The sequence below is a fragment of the Eschrichtius robustus genome, chromosome 3 (genome assembly GCF_028021215.1).
Source record: "Eschrichtius robustus isolate mEscRob2 chromosome 3, mEscRob2.pri, whole genome shotgun sequence".
NCBI classification, from domain to species: Eukaryota; Metazoa; Chordata; class Mammalia; order Artiodactyla; family Eschrichtiidae; genus Eschrichtius; species Eschrichtius robustus.
In genome coordinates, this window is record NC_090826.1 from 92,782,000 (window position 1) to 92,807,342 (window position 25,343).

The following is a 25,343-nucleotide window of genomic DNA, read 5'->3' on the forward strand; positions in this document are numbered from 1 at the left end:
TTCACAGACTCAAAATATACCTGAACTATTTATTGACTTAATTATTAATTATTGTTTATTTTGGATCAAAAAAATAGAGTGTTATCTATGGATAATATTGGTCATGAATAAATCTAAATTTTGCCTAGAGAAATCCAATTAAAAATAATTATTTTAACTCCTTTGGTAAGCTTTGAAACTTCTTTTAAAATAAAGACTCTATTTTTGTAGAGCAGTTATTTCCCATATACTCCCTGTCCTCACACATACACAGGTTCCCTCATTATCAACATTCCCCACCAAAGTGTTATATTTGTTACAATTGATGAGTCTACATTGACACATCAAACTCAACCAAAGTTCATAGTTTATATTACATACAGTTCACTCTTGGTGTGGTATACAGGGTGGATTTGGACAAATGTATAACGACATGTATCTATCATTATGGTATTATATAGTACAGAGTATTTTCACTTCCCTAAAAAATCGTCTGTACTCCATCATTAATCCCTTCCCCTCCCCAAACCCTGGCAACTACTGATCTTTTTACTGTCTCCATAGTTTTACCTTTTTCCAGAATGTCATATAGTGTTGTAGCCTTTTTAGATTGGCTTCTTTCACATAGAGATATACATTTCAGGTTCCTCGTGTCTTCTCTTGGCTTGATAGCTCATTTCGTTTTCACTCTGAATAACACTGAACCATTTTAAATGCTCTCTGAATGGAAGCCAAATTTTAAAGTGTCCATTTAAAAACATGAAAGAAATGTTTTTCAAGCAAGGTTGCAGTGCTCTTGAGCAAAATCTGCTAGCTAGGAACTATACCAACTTTTTGCTCAGTACACAGTCTTCTTATTCAGCCATTTTCTTTTGAACTCTCATTTACAATATACCACAAAATACTACACCTTTTGTTAATAATCGGGCTTCAGTTTATAGTACCCAGAGGCAATGATGCAGGTCACTTGTTCTCAACCTCATCTGCCTTTCTTTCAGAATTGTTTATTTCTTCTTTCAAAATCTCAGGTCTATAAAGAATTTGGAAGTCCTTTATAGAGGACAAACAATAATGTTTAAACATGAACTAGTGGATGTTTTTGTATTCAAACATATGAAAATATAAAAAATGTAAAATATTTGTCAGAAACATGTAAAGTTTATCCAAACCAAAATCTAATTAATGCAATGTGAGAAAATCATCAAATTATCAATAAATTCTGTGATGTTTGAAAAAACTACATAAATGCTAAATATTAATTAGTTTGCCACTCTAACATCATTGTATTTATTTTATTAAATAATTACATTAATGAATATTTACAATTTATATATCAGGCAGAGGATTTGGATCCAACACATTCAAAGATTCCCAAAATACATTTTGAAAGAACGTATAACTCCACTGAAATAGTGAAAAGGATAGGACTAGGTACCTTCAACAGAGAAACTCTGCATGCAAATAAACAGGAAATATACATTTAGTTAATTTGTTATGAATTAAGCAAAAACTGAAGAAATCATATATTGTTTTATAACCTTTAGATTGGCAAAACATTTTCTACATCTGTTAACATTAGGAATAGCAGAGGATGTGGAGCATGGGAGCTCATACAGCTAGTGGAGGTATATTTACCTGCAAACATTTTGAAAAGCAATTTTGCAATGTCTAGAAACTGAGTAGGCCAGCTAAGTAGACTAAACAGGTTTGTCAGCTTTGTTCACATCACAAAGTGGAGTCCTTCACATAGACAACAGTGATACAGAATTGTGTATTAGACAATCTCCTTAGCAGAGCACAGTAGCCCCTGTGTGTAGCCATGACTCAGCAATTTCAGTTGTAGGTATATTCTCTATCTAGAATAGAGAAACTCTTAAGATATGAGCCCTTATATACATGGATTGGAGAAACAATTTAAATACTGTTAAAATAGACAGATATATTTGTACATGATGCATTTAGTTAATGTTGTTAACAAAAGTATATTAATATTTTAGGATTATTAATATATGTAATACAAATATTTAAAAGAGTAGTTGAGAAGGCTTTACACCAACTTCTAAAAAGTGATTGTCTCTGGTCAGGAGAGAAAGGAATAGAAGTCATGAGGGTTTCTATGGTGTATTGTGTCTCAGCTGTAGTCGTAATAGTTTGTTTAAGAAAAAGTCTTAGGCAAATATTTTAAAAGTTTAACATTTGATAAATCTGAACAATGGTATTCAGCTTATCATGTAACCTGTTTAATTATCTCTATTTTTGTTTGTTTAATATTTACATTTAAAAACAGAAAAATGGAAAGTTATTATTACAATGGCCAGCTCGTATTTAATTTCTCTTAAAAACTGAAAAAAAGTCTGGTTTTATTTTTACTATTTTTATTTTCCTTAATTGTATTTTTTAGCTAAAGTTTATATTCCTATTTTCTGTTTTCATAAATATATGAATGTAGATATATTTATATACAGATTCAGGATAAATTTCAAGCTTTATTCTTAGACCAGAATTAACACTCTACATTTTTTCTATGAACATATATAGCTATTCTTTGTATTTGAAATTACAGCATTACAGCCATCTACAGGATGAAGCTTAAAATACCTGCCAGTATTTCCCCAGAGTCAATTGCATATCGTAGTTATTAGCAAATGGAATAGATATTAAAATTGCATCAGCCAAACTTCTCATGTATTACATGAATCTTCAAGGCAATTGCTGGTAAAATCTGATCTAGATTTCTTATCAAAATTCTTACTTTTCCTGTGGATTATATAATTTACAAACAACGTTCAACAATTTGCTTAAAATGTTCTAAGATAATCTTACCATCTGCACAAAAACATGTCATTTGATTGACTATTTAATACAAACAAATGTCTATTCCATATAAAAGACCTTTTAAGTATGGAATTGTTACTTACTTGATTAAATTATCCACCGAACTGTGATATTTAGCATCATTGTATACAGCCATAGAAATTTTTTATTGAGATATAATTTGCATACCATAAACTTCACCCTGTAAGAGTCAGTGTCCCCAATATGTTGAAAATGTATGAGATCATTACCACTGATTCTGATCTCAGGTGGCCTTGGCCTGCAGCAGCTTGAAGCAGAATTTTGGTACTCGGCCAGAGATTGAAGTCAGGCCGCGGCAGTGAGAGCGCTGAATCCTAGCCACTAGACCACCAGGGACCAGTGGCCAGTAACAAGGCCCTGGCCCATCAGCTGTGTAGAAATGAATTTGACATAGAGACAGAAAGTAGTGAAACAAAGTAAAGTGTTTATTAGGAGGAAAAAGAGTACGTGTGGATAGACACAGGGGCAGGCTCAGAGAGAGAAGTAGTGCCCTCGTGGTAGTTTGAATCACTTTTATGGGGCATTTCTTCTGGGTTTCCTTGGCCAATCATCTTGCTTTGCTTGGTTCTGAGTCCATATTTGGTATAACTCAGGGTCTTCCCATGTGTGCATGCACATCTCTTAGCCAAGTGATTCTAGTGAAAAGGCCTATGGGTAGGTTGACATCACCTACTCTGGGGTGGTGCCCCCTCCCTTTTTGACCTTCAAGGAGCTTTTCTGTGCACGTGTAGTCAGAATGTCTCCTTGACTTTGAGAATGAGGAATATGTGGTCTTTTATCTCTTTTCTGGGCAGGACTTAACTTCTCCCCCTTCCTGCTATTTTGGAGTATCTGTCCACAGGGGATGGAACTCTAGCTGTTTAGCCTGTAGCCCATCTATCTCCTGCCTCAATTCCAGAATAGTTCCGTTACCTCCAAAAGAAATTCGATGCCCATTAGCAGTCACTCTCCATTCTCCCTTCCCTCCAGGTCCTGGCAATCACTAATCTACCTTATATATGTATGGTTTTGACTAGTCTAAAATTTCATATAAATGGAATCCTGTAATATGTGGCATTTTGTGTCTGGTTTCTTTCACTTAGCTTAATGTTTTAAAAAGCTTCCTTGGTTGTATCAATTCTTCATTTTTTTAATAGCTGGATAATGTTCCATTATATGGATATATCACATTTTGTTAATCCATTCATCTGTTGATGGGCATTTGGGGTGTTCTAATTTATGACTATTATAAATAATGCTGTTGTAAACATTCATGTACCACTTTTTTGTTTTAATTCTGTGGAGTATATTTCTAACTGTGGAGTTTCTGGGTTATATAGTTATACCTCTCTATTTGCCTTTTTGAGGAACTTCCACACGTTTTCTGAAACATGTGTACCATTTTACATTCCCATCAGCAATATATGATTGTTTCTATTTCTGCACATGCTTGCCAGCACTTGTTATTATCCATCTTTGTCATCTTAGAGGGTGTGAAGTGGTATCTCATTGCTATTTTTATCATTGCTTGTGTTTTCCTAATAACAAATGAGGTTGAACTGCTTTTCATATACTTATTGGCCATTTGATTATCTTCTTTGGAGAAATGTCTATCCAAATCCTTTGCCCTTTTTTTATTTGGGCTACTGTCTTGTTATTATTGAGATGTAAGTCTTTGTATATTCTGGATACTAGTTCCTTATCTATGTTATTTGCAAAGATTTTCTCCCATTTGTGTTTTTTTTCTTTCACTTTTTTGTTGGTGAATTTTGAAGCCTAAAGTTTTAAATTTTGATGAAGTTAAATGTATTTCTTTTGCTACTTATGATTTTGGTATCATATCTAAGAATCCAGTGCCTAATACAAGGTCATAAAGACTTTTGCCTTATGTCTTCTCTAAGATCTTTATAGTTTTAGCTCTTGCATTTAAGTCTTTGATCCATTTTGAGTTACTTTTTGTATAGTATGAGACAGAGGTCTAACTTCATTTATTTTGTATATGGTGTGAGATAGAATGTCCAGTCATCCCATTAACAACATTAGACACTATTCTTTCCCTGTTGGAATAGCTTCTTGAAAATCAATTGACAATATATGTAAGGGTTTATTTCTGGATTCTCAGTTATGTTTTATTAATTTATATGCCTATCCTTTTGCCAGCACCAGAGTGTTTTGATTATTGTAGCTTTGTATTAAACTTTGAAATTGAAAAGTTTGAGTCCACCAACTTTGTTCTTCTTTTTCAAGATTGTTTTTGTTATGATGGGACCCTTGTATTTCCATATGAATTTTAGGATCAGCTTGTCAACTTCTGCAAAAAAAAAAAAAAAAAAAAAAAAAAGCAGATGAGATTTTGATGGAGAATGCATTGAATCTCTATATAAATTGGGGGAATATTACCTTCTTAATAAAATTAACATAGCAATTTCTTGTTAACAATTGCTATAGTCTGAATGTTTGTGTTCCTCCAAAATTCATATGTTAAAACCAGTATTAGGAGGTGGGGCTTTGGGGAGTTAATTAGATCATGAGGGCAGAGCCCTCATGAATGGCATTAGTGCCTTTATAAAAGAGTCCGGAGAAAGTTCTCTTGCCCAATTTACCACATGATGTTACAGTGAAATGCCTGCCAGCCTTCTAGGAAGCAGGGTCTCATCAAAAGTAAAATCTGCCAGCACCCTGAGTTTGAACTTCTCAGGTTCCAGAATCATAAGAAATAATATTTTGTCATTTATAAGCCACGCAGCCTCTGGTATTTTGTTATAACAGCCCAAATGGGCTAAGACAATATTATATCTTTCCTTTCAAGAACATGCAATGCATTTCCATTTATCCACATCTTCAATTTATTCACTGTTAATGTGTAGTTTTCAGTGTAAACATCTCATACATCTTTTGCTAAATTTATTCCAAATTATTAAATTATTTTTGATGTTATTGTAGATGAAATTATTTTTTAATTTAATTTTTAGATTGGTCATTGCTAGTGTATAGAAATATAGTTGATTTTTATATATTAATCTTGTATCCTGTAAACTTGCTGAGCATGTTAGATCTAGTTTTTTTTTTTTTCATTCTTTAGTAATTTCAACATATGAGATTATGTCATTTTCAACTGGAAAGAGTTAACATCTTCTGTTCCAATATGGATGTCTTTTCTTGCCTAGCTGTCTTCTCTAGAACTTCAGTATGTTGTTGAGAAGTAGTTAGAGTGAATATTCTTGTCTTTTTCCTTATTTTGGAGGGGATACTTTCAGTCTTCCACCATTAAGGATGTTAGCTGTGGGAATTTTGCAGGTGACCTTTATCAGACTGAGGACATAGAAATGTCTCTAACACTGTTTTTTAAGCTTGCTAGTGACACATGTGAATAATATTTTATTCAGCTCATATTGGATTTTTATGCTATTTTTTAATTTGTTTATTTTATGTGTATCTATCATATGGTCAACTGGAATTTACAGGCCATAAAATGTCTAGTAATTGCAGAATTAATCTTCACATAGTAAAATGGTTGGCTAGCTATCTATCAAATTTTAATCAAATTAAATTTTTTACTATCATTAAGATAACCACTGAGTGATACATATATTAATAGATTCAAATAATTTATTGTTATTAAGCACAGAATATAATTTTAAGTTGTTCCAGGAAGAAATGTCATAAACTTAGGATAATGTGATTCTTCTTTTATATCCTTTTTTGATGAGCAACAAACCAAATTCAAAATTAATTGCTTAAAACAACTATTTTTTTATCATTCACATATCTATGGGTCATGTGAGTATTCTGCTGGCCTTGCCCAACCTTAGTTCCCCTCTGTTGATCCTTGTTGGACTTGGTTATACATCTGTGCTCTGCTGGTAGGTGAGCTGGGGAATTCCTACCCTAAGATGGCCTCATTCACATGTCTTGTATAATTAGAATGACTGTCAGTTTGGATGATGAGGTTAATTGAAATCTCATTTCCTATTCTTCAGCAGACTAGTCTCGATTACGGTGGCAGAGTTCTAAAAGTAACATGAAGATGAACAGTAGTGGCAGGGTGATATGAATTTTAGCGATAGTTTTCTCTTTAAAAGTTGGGAGGCATTACAGAATGTTTATATATTGGTTGCATACCAGATTCCAAAGAATTCATGTGTAAGAAAAGTACAAATGCATGGACTAGACAGTAAAGACTATAAACTTAGAGGAACAGGGCATAAATATGTTCATTGTTTAATTTGTCCTTACCAATGTGAATAGAAGCATTAAGAGGGCTGGGAAAAATTTCAATCCTTTATGCATATCACAAATCCTTTCATGTAATAGTAAATATCGTTAAATCTGATTAAATGAATGAATGACAGCTAAGGTAATAAGGAATGGTTTAATTCTGGTGATGAAAACTGATCTAGATTTTAAGGAAAGGATACAGGAGGCGATCTAGGTATATGTATGGGATGGCTGGGGGGATTGGGGACTGGTAGAGCATGACATAATGGACTATTCTGGGAATGGTGAGGAATCATGGACAATAGATAACTGTCCAATAACTCTGAGAAGATAATTTGACTCAACTTTGGTAAACTTTGAGTAAATAAGGAGCAAATGTTATGTTTAAACGGGTACAAACATATTAATATTATCATTTTGGAAGATATATCTGAAAATTGCTTTTGAAGACATTTAAGTGAACAGTGTCTAAGAGCAATGGAAACCAATTAGGAGCCTTCACTAATAATCAAAGTAGGAGATAATGAGGGCTCAGGCTACAGTGGTGTCAGAGAAAATAGAAAGTAAGTGGGAATGGATGTTAAAAACACTTTGGATAGAACATACTGGCTAATCACTCATCTTTGTATGCCTTAGTGATATTTTATTTTTCCTAAGCAGTCCTTGCTTTCCTGTGAGTAGGCTTCTTTTGCTGCATTCTTTTCTCATTTCTGACTATATTCTGTCCATTTAGGTCTCACCTAAAATATCTCATTTTCTATGGAACAATTATCAATTTTTATATAGTCAGTGATAAATATTCATTCCTTTTAATGCCTGGAATACCATTTTTATACTTTTTAGAGCACTAAATTGTCTGCCTTATACTATAGTCATTGTTTTTATTATTTTTATAAAATGTTTATTGTGAGCCCTGTAATGCTAGAATTATATCTTACTGACATTAGTAACTTTTTAAACTTAGTGTTGTTTTTTTTTTTGAAGTTTAGCCACCTGTTAATAAATTTAACCTGTTCATAATGGCATTTTAATTGTGGAGGGAGAGGCCACAATTTACTGAGGTTTCCAGGCTGGAAAAACTAGTGAGCCATTGATAATTTTAAGATATTGATCATTTTATCACTATAAATCTCACTTTCCCTCAAAAACCAAAACAAAATAGTAGCAAAATGTAGGAAGCTGTGCAATAATTGGTGAAAAAATTTAATGAATATTTAAGATGAGAATAGCTTGCTTAATAATAGAAATATTTATATAGTGATTATATATATACTCGATGTAATTTTCATACAACCTTGGGAAGTATTATCATCATTACCACTTTATAGATGAAAGAATAGACATTTGAATTTGTCATGCTGAAAATAGTGAACTTCAAGCTTAAATCTTGGGTTTATGACCCTATATACAGGTTTCTTTCTTCTACACCACAGTTTATGTTATAATTTAAGTATCATTTTCTTGTGTATTTTCAAGATGATTACATTATAAATTTCCACTAACAATAAGTCCACCTTCCTTATTTAAGGTTTAATATTTTGATGAATAAAATGTTTCTGGCACTGGTTTAAACTAAGCTACCCATTTATTGACATTTGGTCAATAAATAGAATTTAGACTCATAAAAGTGTTTCTTCCCCATTTCTCAATAATACAATTTCCCTTCCAGTCTACGCCTGACCTCCACCATGAATGTGGAAGGAAAGGAAAAAAGAAACAATTAAATAATTATTGAAGGCTAAGTTGTTTGATCCTTCTTGAATTTGATGAAATGGGGTATACTAGTAGGGAGGCTCTTGAACTTAGAATATATCTTTGATGTGAAGTTCATCTAAAGGATTCTCATGGGAGAGTTAAATGAAAGTGGCCTAACCACCACTCAATATATTCCCAACAGTTACCTGCCAGTCTGAGTGCTTCTGTACCATTATAAAAATCTATCAAGCATTCAAAACCAATTACACACAGGATGTCATGTGTTGTCATGCCAGCTGTCCTTTCACTCCTCCTGAGATGCCACTGCCCATTTTCAGTTAAAAGTACATCTTACTATATTGAGGTTTTTGTCAAGATAAACTTTACTATGTTTATGTCCACTCTCATTTAACAAAAGTGAATGGGATTGTCTTTGAAAGACCAATAATTATCATAGGTCACAGAAGATTTTCCTGGCTATTATATTCTACAAACGTTTATTATCAAGATAAAAATCTCAGTGTCTGTGGGTGATTTTCTAAGAATTTCAGGTTTATTATTGAATAATTTTTCTATCTCATCAGAGAATGCTACCTGCCATTTAATCTAAGGGATAAACATGTGGAAGTAAATTAATACTTTATAAGGAGAAATAAGAAGAGAACTATAAATTGCATGTCCTGGTTTCAGTGGATCTATACTCTATTTAGATAATTTATATTAGCAGGAAGGAATTGATAATAATAAATAATACAGAATTTAGAAGAACTTATTGTATTTATCAAGGCTGCTCAAAATATATTGAATAATATTAACAACTGTATCTTAATTAAAACCTGCACCATCTAACATGAATATCTGCCTTTGTATTTTTATATTTATTTCCATTTTATCATTTTAGTATCCAGCACATATTCATGCAAGTCACATAATTAGCTATATGATTGAGCTAAATAATTTTATTTTTCGCTGCTTTTATCTAAAAGAAAAGCAGATTTATTGGAAGTTGAAAAAAATTTTAATATTACCAATTCTATAATTAAGAAATGACAGGAGCGCTAGATGAATGTAAGACAACATCATATTGATGAATAAAAATATCAACAATGTTACCTATGAAGTATTACCTGCTCACTGTATGCCTGCTCTTCAGGCAGAATCATGAGGGAGTATCAAAATATAAGATATTACTGAGCACTTTCTGCATTTGTATTTATACCCTGTAAGGTACTCTTTTGGATTTTCACAAATGGCTAAGGCAGAATTAATAAAATTAACAAGAGAAAAAATAACATGTATATTCTTCAAACAGAATGATAATTTCTATCTAGGAATATTATTGGAAGTCTTCAAGATGAGTGTAAAATGAATGCAATTTAAAAATACAGTAAAGGAAAAGAATATTTAAATAGAAAACAATGTGGTTGAAAACAACGATTCAAAAAATTGTATGGGATAGTTAGCGAAAAGACAGTAGTATATTTTGGATGGAGTGTAATATATTTATAGGTTGGTGACAAAATAAGACTGAAAAGGGAGTTTTTATTTGGATTTTAAAAGGACAATGAATGCAAAGCTAAGGATTTAAAATTTTATTTTTAAGTAAAAGGATGCCACTGCAATTTTAAAAAATAGTGACATCATTATAATGCTTCTCTGTGGAAGTTTATCTTGTTACAGTATGGTAAAAGATATTCTTTTTTTCCCCTTAATCCACTTTACAGAGATATGATTGACATAAAAAGCTGTACATATTTAATGTTTACAACTTGGTGAGTTTGGAGATAAGTATATACCTGTGAAACCATCACCACAGTCTATGCTATAAACATACCTATCACCTCCAAAAGTCTCTTCCTGCCCTCTTTATTTATTATTATTATTGTGATGGGAACTCTTAACATAAGATATACCCTGCTGACAAATTTTTAAGTATACTGTGCAGGATTGTTAGCTATAGACTCTATGCTGTACAGTAGATCCCTAGGACAAATTCATTTTGTATAACTAAATCTTGTACCCTCTGACTAATACGTCCTCATTTGCCCCTCTCTTCAGCCTCTGGTAACCACCGTTCTACCCTCTGCCTCTGTGAGGTTCACTATTTTAGATTTCTCATATAAGTGGAATCATGTAGTATTTGCAGCAACATGGATGAACCTGAAGAACATTATGCTAAGTGAAAAAAGCCAGACACAGAGGGCAAAAAATATACTTGAGTGTAATGACCAAAGGATAACCTAAAAGCAAAGATACCTAGTAATTAAATTTTAGAATGTTACAAAAATTGGTGAGAACACATAGAACTATATTTGCTAATGGTGGAAAAGCAAGTTATTCAAAGGAAGTTACAAAGTTGGAATCTACAGAAATCGATATTTCACTTTCAATCAAAACAACCTGCATTTTTAGGTGAGGTAACTGAGGCACATAGGTAAAATAATTTGTCTGACATTACAAAGCTAGCTTATTAGGTAGGGTGGGATAAATGGTTATAGACCCTCAAAATTTGGTGGCAAAACCCATCAAGGTTTAGTTTCTTGTCACATAATTGTTCAAGTTATGGTTTTGGGGTCACAGGCAATTCTATTTCATGTAATATTTCTAAAATCCAGGCTGATGGATGAATTATCTCTAACATCTGGCTTCTAAAGTCAGTCTGGTCATTGTAATTTCAGTCTACCGTGGGAAAATAAAAGGGACAAAGAAAGCACTTTCTTAAAGACCCTGCCATGGAAGAGAAACACATTACTTTCACTCACATTTTATTATAGAGATATTGGTACAGGGCCACACTTAACTACACCAGAGGCTGGGAAATGTAATTTTGCTGTGTCAGATGAGAAGAAATAGATTTTGTGGACAGTTGCAGACTCTATCCTGATCACTAAGTGACAAATGGGGATTTCAACACAAGCAAGAAAGAATAGCGTTTATGCTTTTAAATATTATTCCAAGCAAAGAACTGGGGTAGTAGAAACTCTTTTAAATAAAACTCCAGTTAGACACTAATACAAATAAATACCTTAAAATTTAATTAAATTAAGTTTTAATTACCTGTCTTTTCACTGGAACTCTTTTCATTGTTACTGTAGTAATTTTTTATTACTATTTCACATGCAGTGTTTAATAATTATAAATATATATACATCAAAAATTAAAATTTCTGTTGAATCACCCAAGGCCTTATTGACTAAGTTAAGTTTAAGGGACTATGGGACAGTAAATTAGAATGGGTTAGGAAGCCACTTGCATTCTACATCATTTTTTTCCATGTACACTATTTTAATGATTAAAAATAAAGTACTGGAATGAAATTTAATTACATAGGTTAAATACCTTCATATATACATGTAACATTTCATATACATTATATATGACATTTGTTTATTTATCTATCCATCTTATCTATGTATCTATCATCTATGTATCTATCCATCTAATCTGTCTATCTGCTATCTTTACATGGCACTTTCCCACATAGTTTCCTTTTAGTTGCTGTATGTTTGTAAAGGAAATATTAATTGAAGCCCTAAAAGTGCTTTCTTCTTGAAGCTATTTGAAATCACAGATGGGAATAACCATTGTTCCAAAAAAGAAAACTACACAAATGGTTCACCAACATGCACAGAACTTGTAATTCCATTGATTTACTAAACACACGCTTTAACTCCACATCTACTAATGATAAATTGTCAAATTGTTCCACATGCCAATTCTTTGTAAAAATAGAAATATTAATTTAATTTTAACTAACATGGAAACAGAAAACATTCAGATTGATTAAGTTGAAAGGGAAAAATTCTGATAGCCTAGGAAATTTGAAAAATCACACAATTTTTAATATGCATAATTTTTCTATGTTAGATTATATAAAAGATCTATATTAATATAAAAATTCTATCATTCCAAACAAACACATGCATTCAGGGTATAATTTTCGTGGTTAGTACTTGTTTAAAGTGTTTAAAAATTTTTGTAAGATGCAGTTTGATTAAACATGCATTAAAATTAGTTTCTAGAACTGGACAAATAAAAGATGCTTAATTAAATAGGGATAATACAAATATTTTTGTTTATAAGAAATTCATACATTTAGAAATGATAACAAGTAATAATGGTGCCAAGAATACCTGTGAATACAAAATAAGAACTCAAAGATATTTGATAATATTGGATACTATATTTTAACATATTTGCCACTAATTTGAAACTATCACTTCTGAAAATAAAGAATCTGTACAACTGATACAGAGAAATAACTTCTAGTAGTAAAATTATCAAAGCAATTTTTTCTTGTTACTCTAGCACTAAAGCCAGAGGATAGAAGCAAGAGTGATTCTGCACCACCAGCTAAACTTTGGCAGATTGATCTTTCAGGTACCAAGGTAAAAAGTACATTGTAAGTAGCTATAATTTTGTCTTAAATAGAGGGATTCTAAGGCACAGTTGGAGATGCTTTGGGAAAAGGAAACAGGGAAGTAATATGCAATTATGTTTCTTCCAAGTCTTCAAATATTTTTATACTACATTTTGGTCTTTTGATTGGTATGAATGACTTCTCAAAGTCCTTTACAATTATAACTTATAAGGCCAAGCTGATATTTTAATTATGTTTAATTGAAGTTTCATAATTTTATAAGTATAATTTCAAAGTACCTGATTAGAGGTGCGTTTCTTTAATGTCTGTTTTTTCTAAATAGCAAGTGATATGGTAATATAAAATATTAGCAATGGTTATCTGAAATCCTATTGCTAAAACTGCCATCATAAAATTATAATTTTCTTAATATAAAATTTTTCATTATAGGTTTCATTTGATTAACCAAAACTTGTTTTAATTCTTTCATTTGTTGTTTTGTATCTAATCGTGGATTTAGAAAATCAATGCTTATTAAATACTCTAATATTGATTCACCTATAACTTTGATGTTTCTATTTTTAAATTACTTATGGACAAACTATCGTATAAATCACTTATTGTTACTCAATTAATTTGTCTATGATTTGAAATCATCAGTGGTGGGAGGACTACTAAAAAGGTTATTTTATGTTATAAACTACAATAGATTAATTTCTGAGAAACATATAACTGGAATGGAAATGTAGCTACACCCATAAGTAACAAAATGTTAACTTCTTGCTGCTTATGTTATGGGTGTACCTTACATTTCCTTTCATATACATATTTACATATGTATGTATATATATATATAAAACATTATATATTTATTCAGGAGGAGAAGAAAACAATTGTGTGTGTGTGTGTGTGTGTGTGTGTACATGTGTGTTTGCATATTGTCAATTTATTTTTGTCTTCATTATACAAATGTGGTACAGAAAATATGCTTATAAGTAATGTAAATGATGACGATTTTGAGGATGTACTATATTCCTATAGAATAAACATTTAGAAATATAATCAAATAGAAATTTTAGAAACAATAAAATCATAAATTGAAATTTAAAAAAACAAATAGGTTTAAGACCAGAATGGACATAATGGATTAGAGGAGTAGCAAAGAGGATTAGAAAAAGAAATTGGAAGATATCAATATATGCAAATCAATCAGTGTGAAACACCATATTAACAAATTGAAGGATAAAAACCATATGATAATCTCAATAGATGCAGAAAAAGCTTATGACAAAATTCAACACCCATTTATGATAAAACCTCTCCAGAAAGTAGGCATAGAGGGAACCTACCTCAACATAATAAAGGCCATATACGACAAACCCACAGCCAACATCGTTCTCAACAGTGAAAAACTGAAACCATTTCCACTAAGATCAGGAACAAGACAAGGTTGCCCACTCTCACCACTATCATTCAACATAGTTTTGGGAGGTTTAGCCACAACAATCAGAGAAGAAAAAGAAATAAAACAAAACCAAATCAAAAAAGGAGAAGTAAAACTGTCACTGTTTGCAGATGACATGATGCTATACATAGAGAATCCTAAGATGCTACCAGAAGACTACTAGAGCTAATCAATGAATTTGGTAGAGTAACAGGATGCAAAATTAATGCACAAAAATATCTTGCATTCCTATACATTAATGATGAAAAATCTGAAATAGAAATTAAGGAAACACTCCCATTTACCATTGCAACAAAAAGAATAAAATACCTAGGAATAAACCTACCTAAGGAGACAAAAGACCTGTATGCAGAAAACTATAAGACACTGATGAAAGAAATTAAAGATGATACAAACAGATGGAGAGATATACTATGTTCTTGGACTGGAAGAATCAACATTGTGAAAATGACTCTACTACCCAAAGCAATCTACAGGTTCAATGCAATCCCTATCACACTACCAATGGCAGTTTTTACAGAAGTAGAACAAAAAATTGCACAATTTGTGTGGAAACACAAAAGACCCCAAATAGCCAAAACAATCTTGAGAAAGAAAAACGGAGCTGGAGGAATCAGACGCCCAGATTTCAGACTATACTACAAAGCTACAGTAATCAAGACAGTATGGTACTGGCAGAAAGACAGAAATATAGATCAATGGAACAGGAGAGAAAGCCAAGAGATAAACCACACACCTATGGTCACCTTATCTTTGATAAAGGAGGCAAGAATATACAACAGAGAAAAGACAACCTCTTCAATAAGTGGTGCTGGGAAACTGGGCAGCTACATGTTAAAGAATGAAATTAGAACATTTCCTAACACCATACACAAAAATAAACTCAAAATGGATTTCAGACCTAAATGTAAGGCCAGACAGTATAAAAATCTTAGAGGAAAACATAGGCCGCACACTCTCTGACATAAATCACAGCAAGATCCCTTTTGACCCACCTCCTAGAGAAATGGAAATAAAAACAAAAATAAACAAATGGGACTTAATGAAACTTAAAAGCTTTTGCACAGCAAAGGAAACCATAAACAAGACAAAAAGACAACCCTCAGAATGGGAGAAAATAGTTGCAAACGAAACAACTGACAAAGGATTAATTTTCAAAATTTACAAGCAGATCATGAAGCTCAATATCAAAAAAACAACAACCCAATCCAAAAATGGGCAGAAGACCTAAATAGACATTTCTCCAAAGAAGATATACAGATTTCCAACAAACACATGAAAAGATGCTTAACATCACTAATCATTAGAGAAATGCAAACCAAAACTACAATGAGGTATCACCTCACACCAGTCAGAATGGCCATCATCAAAAAATCTACAAACAGTAAGTGCTGGAGAGCGTGTGGAGAAAAGGGAACCCTCTTGCACTGTTGGTGGGAATGTAAATTGATACAGCCACTATGGAGAACAGTTTGGAGATTCCTAAAAAAACTAAAAATAGAACTACCATATGACCCAGCAATCCCACTACTGGGCATGTACCCTGAGAAAACCATAGTTCAAAAAGAGTCATGTACCGCAACGTTCATTGCAGCACAATTTACAATAACATTGAAGCAACCTAAGTGTCCATCGACAGATGAATGGATAAAGAAGATGTGGCACATATATACAATGGAATATTACTCAGCCATAAAAAGAAACAAAATTGAGTTATTTGTAGTGAGGTGGATGGACCTAGAGTCTGTCATACAGAGTGAAGTAAGTCAGAAAGAGAAAAGCAAATACCGTATGCTAACACATATATATGGATTCTAGAAAAAAAATTGGTTCTGATGAATCTGGGACAGGACAGGAGTAAAGACACAGACTTAGAGAATGGACTTGAGGACACGGGGAGGGGGAAGGGTAAGCTGGGGCAAAGTGAGAGAGTAGCACTGATATATATACACTATGAAGTGTAAAATAGATAGCTAGTGGGAAGCAGCTGCATGGCACAGGGAGATCAACTCAGTGTTTTGCGACCACCTAGAGGGGTGGGATAAGGAGGGTGGGAGGGAGACAAAAGAGGGAGGGCATATGGGGATATATATATGCATATAGCTGATTTACATTGTTATACAGCAGAATCTAACACAACACTGTAAAGCAATTATACTCCAATAAAGATGTTAAAAAAATAAAAATAAATAAAAAAAGAAATGGGAAGACACATGAGAGTTATATAGAGTAAAGAAAGGAGTGAACAAATAATAATGAAAAATAGAGAAAATAGAATAATAGACATTTATATACTGAAAATTTTTACCATAAATGTACTTGGTATTCCAGAAGAAAAGAGAAAGAGAATGGAGGTGAAGTAATATTTGAAGAGATAAAGTTTACAAGTGTCTGAAAACTGATGAAAAATATCAACAACATATTCAAGATATTCTAAACAAAAAGGAAGATAAATACAAGGAAATTATACCTATGCAGCTTATAGTTAAACTACTGAAAACTAACGACAAAAAGAAAATCTTAAAATCCAAAGGAACAAAGGCACACTGCCTTTAATTTCATTGATTTTCTCTACTGATTTCCTGTTTTCAGTTTCATTGATTTCTGTTCAAATTCTTATTGTTTCTTCTCTTCTGCTTATTTTGGATTTAATTTGCTCTCTTTTTTTCTAGTTTCCTAGTGTGGAAACTTAGATTACTTATTTTAGATCTTTCTTCTTTTCTAATATGTGTATTCAATGCTATAAATTTCCCTCTAACCTCTGCTTTTACTGATTCCCACAAATTTTGATAAATTGTGTTTTCCTTTTCATTTAGTTCAAAATACTTTTTAATTTCCCTTGAGATTTCTTCTTTGATCCATGTGTTAAGAAATTAATTGCCACATATTTTGGGATTTTCCACTTTTCTTCCTGTTATTGATTTCTAGTTTATTTCATTGTGGTATAAGAGCAGACAATATATGATTTTCAGTCTTTTAAATTTGTTGAGTGTTTATGGCCCAGAATATTGTCTATCTTGGTGAACACTCTATTTGAGCTTGAGAAGAATGTGCATTCTGCTGTTAAATAGCCTATAGATGTTAATTATATCCAGTTGATTGATGCTATTGTTGACTTCAGCCTTATCCTTACTGATTATCTGCCTGTTGGATCTGTCCATTTCTGAGAAAAGGGTGTTGAAATCTCCAACTGTGAGCATGGCTTCATTTATTTCTCCCTGCAGTTCTATTAGCTTTTGTCACATTGTTTGATATTGTCAGTGCACACACATTTAGGATCATTATATCTTCTAGAAGTGACCACTTTGTCCCTGTGTAATACCCTTTTTTACTTTGATGACTTCACTTGCTTTGAAGGTGGCTCTGTGTGAAATTAATATAGTTATTCCTTCTTTCTTTCAATTAGAATGGTATATTTTTCTCTATCCATTTACTTTATATATATACATATTTATAATGTCTTTATATTTAAAGTAGGTTTCTCGTAGACACATATTTGGGGTTTATTTCTTATCTACTCTGAAAATTTCTTTCAGTTGGTTCATTTAGACCACTGGTATTACCAAAGTGATTATTGATATATTTGGGCTAATAGCTACCATATCCATTACTGTTTTCTATTTATTGCCCTTGTTCTCTATTCCTATTTTTGTCCTCCAGTCTTTTTCTGCCTTTCGTGGCTTTAATTGATCATATTTTTATGATTCCATTGTCTCTACTTTCTTAGCGCATCAATTATACTTCTTTTCTTACCTTTTTTTAGGAGTTGCCCTGGAGTTTGCAATATACATTTATAACTAATCCAAGTCCATTTTCAAATAACACTATACTATTTCACGAGTAGTGTGAGTACCTTATAACAAAATAAGCCTAATTTCTCCCTCTCATCCCCTGTATTGTCGTTGTCATTCATTTCACTTGTATATAAATGTACATAAACATAGGTATATATATAAGCATATGAAATTGGATACATTGTGGCTATTATTATTTTGAACAAACATATTGTTAGATCAGTTAAGAATAAGAAAAATGAAAGTTTTAATTTTTCCTGCACTTATTCCTTCTTTGATGTTCTTCTTTTTTTTATGTAGATCTGAGTTTCTGACCTAAATTATTTTCCTTCTCTCTAAAGAATTTCTTTTAACATTTCTTGCAAGGCAAGTCTACTGGCAACAAATTCTCTCAATTTTCATTTGTCTGAGAAAGTCTTTATTTTGCCTTCACTTTTGAAAGAAAATTTCTCAGGGCACAGAATTCTAGGTTGGTGGTTTTCTTCTCTCAACACAAAATAATTAACTCTACACCTTTCTTCATTGCATTGTTTCTAAAAAGAAGTCAGATTTTTATCTTTGCTCTTCTATAGGTAAGATTTTTTCCCACTAGTTTCTTTCAGGATTTAAAAAAATAATTCATTAGCATTTGAAAATTATATGCCTAGGTATAGAGTTTTTTAAAATATTTACCCTTCTTGGTGTTCTCTGAGCTTCTTGGACCCATGGTTTGGTGTCTGACATTAATTTGGGGAAATTCTCTATCATTATTGTTTCAAATATTTCTTTTGTTTCTTTCTCCTTCTGGTATTTTCATTATGTGTTTGTTACACTCTTTGTAGTTGTCCCACAATCCTTGGATATTCTGTTCTGCTTTTTCATTCCTTTGTTCTTTTTGCTTTTTGGTTTTTGAGGAGTCTATTGTTATATCCTGTAGCACAGAATTTCTTTCCTCAGCTGTGTCCAGTCTACTAGTAAGCCCATCAAAGGCATTCTTCATTTCTATCACAGTGTTTTGTTTTGTTTTGTTTTTTTTATTCTCTAACATTTCTTTTTGGTTCTTTCTCAATATCAATATTTCTACTGTTCTGTTTATATAGCTCATCTGTTCTTTAATACTGTCTACTTTACCTATTAGAACCCTTCATATATAATCATAATTGTTTTAAATTCTTGGTCTGATAATTCCAACATCCCTGTAATGTCTGGTTCTGTTGCATACTCTGTGCTTTTAAAATGTGTGTGTGTGTGAGTGTGTGTGTTTTATATTTTGTTATGTCTTGTAATTTTTTCTTGATAGCTGGATGTGATATAAAGAGTAGAAGGAATTGCTGTAAATAAGACTGTAGTAATGTGGTGGTGAGGTTTGGGAGAAGGGGAAGTATTCAATAGTCTTATGATTAAGTCTGAGTCTTTAGTGCGCCTATGCCTCTGGACTGTAAATTTCACAAGAATTTCTCAGTTTATTTCTTTCCCTATAGGTGGAAAAGGGTGGCTAGAGTGGGCTGGAGTTGTGTATTTCCCTTCCACCAGGTCAGTTAGGCTCTGATAATACCTCAGCAATTTAGGCTCTTTTTAAATTAACTTCCCTGAGGGCAAACGTTGTTCAGAAGAACAGTGAGTTCTGGTATATTTAAAAATGGTTCCTTTTCCCTTTTCTTTGCCAGAACCATGAAGGGATTTTTCTCCAACATATACTGTGAGAACCTGGTAAAACTCAGAAAACTCTGCCTCATCCCCCATGACTAGTCTCCCTGAGATTTTAACACTCAGACTTGTCCACACTGAGCCACTGGAAATTTGTCAATTACAGTTCAGATTCTCCTATCCCATCACTGTTTCCTGTGGCAATTTCAGCTTGTAAGTTTCTGTTCTGGTAAGCCATGATTCCCTGTATCAACCTGTCTGTCTCTCCAGTATTGAGAGTAGAGATTTGCCATGTTTCCTCACCTCTCTTAAGGATTCTAGAACAGTTTTTGATTTTTTTTTACTCTGCTCAGCTTTTTACTTGTTGTTAGGGTAGAGTGATGACTTCCAAGCTCCTTATATGCAGACCTAGAAAGCAGAAGTTGGCATGTTACCTTTAAAGAAACAAAGTTGATAATTGATACCTAACTAGAAAATATGGATAGTACAAAAAAATGGAAGTGTCTTTAAAGTGTTGAAAGAAAACTAGTAAACTAGAGTTCTGTTCTCAGAGGAAGCAAACTCAAAAACAGTATGAAATAATGATTTCAGACAAAAACAGAGAATGTGTTGCTACAAAATCTACCCTAAAAGAAATATCAAAAACAGTTTTAGATACAGACACCAAGGAGAACAGTATGGAGGTTCCTTAAAAAACTAAAAATAGAACTACCATATGACCTAGCCATCCCACTACTTGGCATATACCCTGAGAAAACCATAATTCAAAAAGACACATGCATGCTAATGTTCATTGCAGCACTATTTACAATAGCCAGGACATGGAAGCAACCTAAATGTCCATTGACAGAGGAATGGATAAAGAAGATGTAGTACATATATACAATGGAATATTACTCAGCCATAAAAATGAACGAAATTGGGTCATTTGTAGAGACATGGATGGACCTAGAGACTGTCATACAGAGTGAAGTAAGTCAGAAAGAGAAAAACAAATATCGTGTATTAACGCATATATGTGGAATCTAGAAAAATGGTACAGATGAACCTATTTACAGAGCAGAAATAGAGACACAGACGTAGAGAACAAACATATGGACACCAAGGAGGGAAAGGGGGGGTGGGGTGAATTGGGAGATTGGGATTGAAATATATACACTACTAAGTATAAAATAGATAACTAATGAGAACCAGCTGTATAGCACAGGGAACTCTACTTAATACTCTGTGGTGACCTAAATGGGAAGGAAATCCAAAAAAGAGGGGATATATATATATACACATATAGCTGATTCACTTTTCTATTCAGTAGAAACTAACACAGCGTTGTCAAGCAACTATACCCTAATTAGAAAAAAAAAAAAAGAATAGTACTTTTAGCAGAAGTGCAAAGAAAGAGCAAAGGACCTAGTAGGTACATTGGAAAGGCTAATTAATATGACTAAAAAAGACCCAGTAAGTTTAACACGATTGTTTCAATAGCTTACAGCATAAACAGACAAATATCATTGAGGATATAGGCTATCTTAAAAATACAATAAATATCCTTAGAACATTACATTTGCAAAGAAAGAACTTGCATTATTTTCAATTTATTTAATTTATTTTTATCTAATTTAGAAAATTTTGTGTTTTAAACTTTTTTGAAATTCATCGATATTTTTAATTTCATTGGCATAAAATTTTTATATTGTTCTATTATTGATTTTAATATTTATATAAACTCTAGTTATGTCCCTATTTCCTTCTTGATACTGTTGAGTTATACTTTTCTTTTTTCCTTGATCAAACATGGTAGAGGATTATCCATTTAATTTACCTTTTGAAAGATATAATTTTATGCCTGACACTTTTTCTATTGTATGCTTATTTACTATTTCATGGGTCTCTGTTTTTATGCTTATTATTTTCATCCTCTTTTTTCTTCAGGTAATTTCCTGCTCTTTCCCTTAATCTCTTAAGATGAAAGGTTAAAGCATTGATATTTCAGATTTTTTTTTTTTGTCTAATATATAGGTCTATGATAGTTCCTCTAAGAACTGATTCAGCTATATCACAATAAACATACCATCATAAGTCAATTAAAAACATTTTCTAATGCATATTATCACTTTTACTTGTTAAATTAAAAAACAAACCGATGATAGGTACAAATTTTCATATCAGAACACAAAAATCAAAAATTATAAGAGACCAAAAAAATGAGCTGAGCACCATCAAAATTGGAATATTTTGCTTTTTAATAATCATTGTTATGAAAATAAAAGGAAAGTCATATACTAGGTAAAAATATCCACAATATGTATATCTGACAGTGGTTTAGTACTTAAAATACATATAGAATTTTAAAATATGAAAAAACACTAGTTTAAATTTGAACAAAATATTTGAATAGACATCTCACTAAGAATACCCACACACATAATACAGAGTTTATTTTCACTACTGTGATAGTTATGGTCTGTAAAATCTCCAGAAATGTTGAAATAGAAAATATTGAATGATTGCTCCTACTGGAAATACAGAGTTAGTTTCCTGTGAGCCTTTAATCACAACAGTTTCATCAACTGAATTAATAAATAACCTTGTTTTATGTGTGTTTCTGTTTAAAGATGCCTACACAATATATATTGTTCCTTCACTCACATTAAATTCGCAGCCAACAGCACTTGAATTCATGCATGAATGAAGCTTACCCAACAAGTGTTTTCTCTGTAAGGTATATCACAGCCTTCTTGCAATTAGTAACACAGGACAGCACTTCAGCACTACAGCTGGTGGAATTTTAAACAGCAAAATCATCAAACAGTATAAAAACGAAAAAAATCATAGCACTAAATAGATTGTGTAATGGACACCACACTGTTTACAGTATGAGAAATGAAACAAGTAAGCGGAGTATTGTTTTGTTTGCCTTCACCAAGGAACATGCATGTTGCGAGATTAAAATTTTTCACAGCTCTTTACATGACTGTGAGTATTGATTTTGGGGTTCCACATAAATTTTACCTAGTAGGAGATTTCACAAATATCAATTTTATTTATTTATTTATTTATTTATTTATTTATTTATTTATTTATTTATGGCTGTGTTGGGTCTTCATTTCTGTGTGAGGGCTTTCTCTAGTTGCGGCAAGTGGGGACCACTCTCCATCACGGTGCGCGGGCCTCTCACTATCGCGGCCTCTCTTGTTGCGGAGCACAGGCTCCAGACGCGCAGGCTCAGCAATTGTGGCTCATGGGCCTAGTTGCTCCGCGGCATGTGGGATCTTCCCAGACCAGGGCTCGAACCCGTGTCCCCCACATTGGCAGGCAGATTCTCAACCACTGTGCCACCAGGGAAGACCCACAAATATCAATTTTTGAATAATGAGAATTGGCTGTATATGTGTGTGTGTATCATATATACATATATTTTTTTATAGTACATATATATGTATACTTTTTAATGTTATATATAATTAAAATATATAAGTGATATATATAACTATATATAAGCTCATTAAAAATTACCTATTATAACTATCCATCAAGAAAATTCAGTGGGATTATACAGTGGACTATATGCCCACTAGAATGGCTAAAATTAGAAAATACTGGTAATACTGAGCGGTGGTGAAGACATAAGAGAACTAGAACCCATTTATTACTAGTAGGAATATAAAATACTACACACATTTTGGAAAATATTGTAGTCTCTTTAAAAATTAAACATAAAATTTACCTTATAACTCATTATTTCAACTATTAGGTATTTATGTAAAATAAATGAAAATATGTGTTCTTAAAAAGATTTTTATAAAAATGTTCATATCAGCTTTATTCATTATAGCCCAAATCTGGAAACAACTCAAATGTATGTTAACATTTGAATGGATAAACAAATTGTGATACATCCATATAATGGAATAATATTCAGCCAGAAAAAGGAACAAACCACTGATACATACAACAACATGGATCTCAAAGCATTTTACTAAGACAAAGAATCCAGATAAGAAAGAATACAAATGCAAACAGGCAAAGTAACGTGATTTTGATAGAAATATTACCAGTGATTGCCTGAGGCTGGGGTAGGGGAGTGATTGGCTGCAGAGGGACAGAACAAATTTTTGGGGGGCAATGGAAATATTCTGTATCTTTACCATGCTAATGGTTTTGCTGATATGTACATTTATCATAGTTTATCCAACAGCACACTTATAATGAATGCTTCTTATTGAATGTAAAGTATATTTTAATAAGTTTATATGAAAAAAGAAACGGGACTGTAATCTGCTTGACCGGCCATTCACAAAAGTGGAAATCAAAATAGTATAACATGAAAATATACTCAAAATCTTTGTTAATCAGTCAAATTCCAATTTCCACCATGAAGATACTATTACACATCTAAAGGATTTAGAAAAATTAAAATTTCTGACAATATTAATGTTGGCAAATATATAGAGGAATTTGAAACACTGTAGATATATTTATCATTGATACATCCACTTTGGCAAACAACTCATTGCCATATAGTAAATTTTAAGATCTACATGGCTTTGACATATCAATCCTCAGAAAAAAAATGTTGGTCACCACACCAACAAAAATATGCAAGCATGTTCAAAATACCACTGTTTTTTAATAGTTCAAAACTGGAAACAAGTTAATAGTTGATCAATTATTTCATAGAATATTTTATAGCAATAGAAAATCTTTAGCTACAAACATCAACATGGATGTATTTCACAAAACTAATATAGAGAAAAAGAATGAGGTCACCAAAAAATACATAAAGTATGATTTCATTAAGATAAAGTTTAAAAATATTGAAATAATTGTCATGGTACATACATATGCAATGATATTGTAAAAGGTTAAGATATGATATACCCAAACGCTGCATTAGTGCTTAATTCTAGGAGGAGGTAGAGGGATGTAATATGGTGAGATATGAAGATTATTGACAGTAAAAGAAAAAAAAAAAGATTATTGACAATACCCAATTTCTAGCCAATGATGTTGAATAGAAGTGTAGTTAGTTTAAACTTTACACTACAGTTTTATTGCATATCACACACAGAACACATATACACACACACAATAGTAGAATAAACCCCTATCAGATATACTATGTGAATTTTCTACTGCCCTGAAGAACACAATAAGAGAATAAAAAGTGTCTTGCTACATGTAAAATAGAGAAGTAGTTTTTGTTTTTGTTTTTCTTTAGAAAGGGAGTTCCATCATCCCTAAAAATGGATACCAATAGGGAAGTAGCAACGGACTAGGTGGATTAACTCGCGAGATAAGAAAATTAAGAGAAAAAAAAGATGTTAGGAGAGAAGAGGAGATAGCATTGTCAGGCTCTAGACACTCCAAGTTC